This window comes from Glossina fuscipes, unplaced genomic scaffold, assembly GCF_014805625.2.
Source record: "Glossina fuscipes isolate IAEA_lab_2018 unplaced genomic scaffold, Yale_Gfus_2 1, whole genome shotgun sequence".
NCBI classification, from domain to species: Eukaryota; Metazoa; Arthropoda; class Insecta; order Diptera; family Glossinidae; genus Glossina; species Glossina fuscipes.
The window spans coordinates 13,943,676-13,948,481 of NW_023998415.1; the positions used below are offsets into that span (position 1 = coordinate 13,943,676).

A 4,806-nucleotide genomic window follows, 5' to 3' on the forward strand; every position below is an offset into this window, starting at 1 on the left:
AAAAAATATGGTTGAAAAAAAAAAAAAAAATCAAGATGTTATAATTTAACCGCTTGAGTGAATGAATATATGACGATTGAATGAATGAATGAATGAATGCATACATATGAACGTCTATTGCTAAAGGCAGGTGTGAAGAAATTTTATATTAAACAAAAAATAAAAAAAACAAAAAAATAAATGAAAAGAATATTTCATGAGAAATGTTTACGTGTTTACGCTTGCGGTGTCTGCCTGCACGAAACAATTTCGTATTAAAAAAGATGAGAATATTGAAAGTTGTTGAGAACATATTTTATTTATTTTTATTTTTATTTTAATTTTTTTCTTAATTTTGGCTTAAAATATATGTGTATTAGCTTATGCAGAATTTGCTGTTTGCCATTTGAAATACTTGTCTCGATATAGTCGGCTACGTAATGCATTTAAAAATTATTAGCATACACAACATATGTATACGTATATGTAAATAAAATGTTGATGATAATTGACGTGTGGTTAACTGAGTTTTATTGCATACGAATAATAGTAATTATAGTTTCCCATGATTACAGAATTGTAAAGTATCAACTTTCAAGCGACTCAATTGTTATTAAATAATGTGTAGAGAAATCGAAAGTGATAAAAATATCAAGAATAAAAATTTCAAAAAAAAAAAAAAAAAAACTAATCGAGAAAGCTATAATCACCTTAGGCTAAATTTTCAATGTATTTTATCGCAAATATCTAATAGTTTACAAAACATTTTCATATTGCTTTGTATATTTTCGCCCGACAATGCGGTAGCATTTTCAAACCGTTCATACTCATATTTTCACTGAAATTTATTTATGCCTCTTCTCTTGTAAAATTTTTTTACTGGCTCGAAATTGCAACTGTTTTGCTTATTGTGAACGGTGAGCGGTGTCCGTCCACAAAAAGCATTCTATCAGATTTCTATTCCAATTATTACGAGAATGCGCGTTATATTTACATACGGACAGATGGACAGATGAATGCAAAAAAGGGCACTGGTAAACAGCCTTAAAATACACTTTACCCATACACGCGATATAAACTTCTTGTTCTAGTTTTCAGTTGTAGTTGCTGCTGCGGTAACTGGCGACGCCTAATGTATTTGCTTTCATTGAAAGGCCGATACTGAGTGAAACATACAATGGGTTATTTTCTTTGATTATATTTTTATTTTCTTAACCCTTTCAAAATTCATGTCACCAGGCTCGCATTATATTGACTTTGAATTTTAATCACTTTGTTTTTGTAAAACTTCATTTTGAAGTTTACACATGACGCTCAACTAAATCAGCCGAATTTAATTGACTCTTAGAAGTAAATCTTATACTAATTAATATTAAAAACTAGTATAAAACTAGTATATAAGGAGAAGTGAAGAAAATTAAAAAAAAAAAAAATAGCAATAATTAAACAATAATTCATGTATAAAAAAATAAGAAAAAAAAAGAAAAGAGAAGCATGTACACAACTAGAACAGAGGCACACCCACAACCCATACAGAACCAAATTGCAAGTGAACCTCTAAGCCATCGCAAACATCGAAAAGCTTGTCAACCGTTATAGTAATCAACACCAATTAATTTTTGAGATATTACGATTAAAAGTTAGTGTAAATACGACATAGGCAAATCGCAAGTATTCACCAAAGTTGTTGTGTGTTTGGCTGTAAAGAATCCGATATTGGCATTAGGTGGTAGACATTACTTAGGTTTCTGCAAACAACTCTGCACGTGTTAAACAGCTCATAATTATATTTACCTTGACTCAACTTAAAGAACATAGAGTGCCTAGAGAAACGGTTGCTTCAAGCTTCAAGTTCTCAGTAAGTAATGCGGTAAGGATCACAAAAGCAACCTATTTTCATAAGAAGACAAAGAGACAAATTCCTAAGGGACAGACAGGAAGAATTGCTTTTGAACTGATTCAATTGAATCTACATAACACCTGCAGGAAGGAGATAACATAAGCGAGGCATACTCAAGTATGGATCTAACTAAGCCCATGTATAGTTTTTTTGTAATCTAAGGATCCTTCAGCTGTTTGGACCATCTCTTAATGAAACCAAGCGCGCACCTAGCTTTACTTAAAGAGAGATCAATGTGCAAATTAAAACGTAACTTTTGATCGAATAGAACAGACAGCTGTTCATCAATTAACGCATTTGTTTTTCGAAACCTTTTAAAAAATTACTTGTAAATTACAAAGTTTCTATACAGTTAGCAGTGAAGAATGAGTGGGAAATTGTTTAATAAAGTCTTATTAACCATTGGGTTTTTAAGTTTAGCACACGTTGCGTATTCAGCTGCGCATTATCGCACTTTCTTACATTTAACAGAGCAAGAATTTACCAAGCTACCATTGGATATAGTCGTACAGATTGTCGTAAGCCTAATAATGATTATATTATATATCATGTGGTACAAGTGGTATGAAATTTCAAAGAAATACGTGCTACCGTCGATATGCAAGCTAAACTTTGGGATACATTAGGCAATTTTTCTTCATTCTATCATTTCAACCACAGAGGCAAAGCGTTATCACCTAGCTATGTGCCCGAGGAAACGGCTTCTTACGAATTTTAGTAATGAATAAATAATAATATTAAGAACCTTTAAATTGATGAACGAATCAACGTTTTCCACTCACTTGTGTGAATCAATGAAATATTCAGTACTGAATGACTTTCCTCTTTTAGAAAGAAGGCTTCTTGCATTTTTTTTTGCATTTAATTTCATAAAATGTAACGAACATCATGTATAACCAAGTTATTTAAGTCAGTTTGAAGCTGATACGATTGCGATTCCAAGGCGAAGAAAGAAAACAGTTTAACATCGTCGGCGTACATTAAGTTCTGGCCGGATTTAATCATCGAGGGGAGATCATTAATATATGAATTAAATAAAAGCGGTACCAAGTGGCTGCCTTGAGGGATTCCAGACATCGCGAGAAATTCATCCAAGGTGATGAAGTTGAACAAAACTCTTAATGATCTGGCCCTGGCGGACAACTGCTTCGAGGGCCAGGCTGCTTGATCAGCACGAATGCAGAAATAGCTAAGTTTACCACATTATTGAACGACGAGAGTAGTAAGGTTTCATAATGCGTGAAAAATGAGATTTAGGCAGTAAAATATTGGTTTTGTTAAAATCATAATTTATGATTGGAGGAAGTTGGATTTGGCACATTAGAGTAGGTTCAACGACCGATCATGCCTGTAATAAAAGGAACCATAAATTGCTGGATGACACGAATCCTTAGGTAAACTAAAAGATGGACAGCGATTTAGTGCTATCTCCGGGGAATTGACAAAGCAAAGATCTAACAGTCTGCCTTCATAATTAGGAGTACGGTTACGATTTAATAATTCATTGACCAATACAATAGGTCTACTACAAGTTAAGGCGGGGACCATACAGCCAGAATTATCATTATAATACCAAGTGAGTTGTAGCAAATTGAAGGCCCTCCACGTTATGACTATATCAGTAGGTTTAGACATTTCAGCCACGTCTCAAATGAGAGCAACATGTTTTTTTATAAATGGAGATATGCGCATGTGGGGAAATATATAGGAGCAAGTTACTTATAACGGTTTATTGGCAATTGCAATAAATTCAACGTCGCGAGAAGAAGGAAATTCAATTGAATGGGAATTAAAACACCATCACCAGTGCGGTCCAATCGGTCCTTTCTGAAAACCTGCAAAGAAGCGTGAAATTGTTCCGATGAAAGTCGGGGTATAGTCAAGTTTCAGTGAAGACCAAACAGGAAAAAAGTTAAAGTGAATTTTTGATTTAGCCTCCGCACCTTTTGGTAAATGAAAATCACTGGGCGTTTAGTTTCTTGAGGGTGGAATATGGTGGATAATAATTGAATAAACATTTTTTTTGCATGGTACTCATGCCACAGTTCATGTTATTGATGAGTAGTGACCAGTTATCTTTTCGCCTTTCGATCTTTCTTTCGTTTTGCTTTTTTTATCTATATATATATATATATATATGCTTTACACGATTAGAAAATGTATGAGCTTTATAAAAAAACTGTTACACTCAGACAAAATAAAAACGAAAGGATTGTATCTGTGTAAGGCAATTTTTTCAGTGTCAGTCATCACGACTTTCCAAAAATATATATGGGCTTCGATTTCGTTTAGGGAATGTCGCTTGTACGTGACCGCTCGATGATTATCAGAAAGGATTAATTAATTCTTTGTCTTATTAGCTTGGGAGGGTTATGAGCTGCGTTGCTCTATTCAAATTTTTCAAGACGATAATTATTTTGTTCGCTTAACGAAACAATTTCGCTGTTGCTAACACAGACAGAGATGATGATTGTTATCAAAGCTAATTTCGATATAAAAACTTGGATAAACTATACATACGTTCTTGTTAAAAAAAAAAAACATTAATTTTGCTTTGTACGCACAGATTGATATAATCAAGGTAAGGTATGAAAAGAAAGTGTTTTTTGTGCGATAATTTTATAACAAACAATTAAAAGTGCTTTTAATAAAATGACCATTACTTTGCTATTGTTACGAAAATCCCAAATCCAGTTAAGTCCAGCTAAGTAATTTTCCCAAACAATAAATTCCCTAAGGAAGGAGAAGCCAAATGCATTGCAGGGCGATGAAAACGATTAGCGAGAAAAAGCAGACAGGGATTGAATATAAAACCTAAGAATTTGGGTATAGTAAAAATATATATGTAATTTGAATAGTTGCGGAAGGGAGAGTTGGTCGGCTAAGAACCTTTGAGTTGAGAGTGCGGCCAAAAATAAATTGTAAAT

General features: G+C 33.3%; 1 pseudogene; it reads left to right on the top strand.

The window, feature by feature from the left end:
* Nucleotides 1-2,238: 2,238 nt before the first annotated feature.
* On the top strand, nucleotides 2,239-2,597 carry LOC119632410 (annotated as a pseudogene).
* Nucleotides 2,598-4,806: the final 2,209 nt, after the last annotated feature.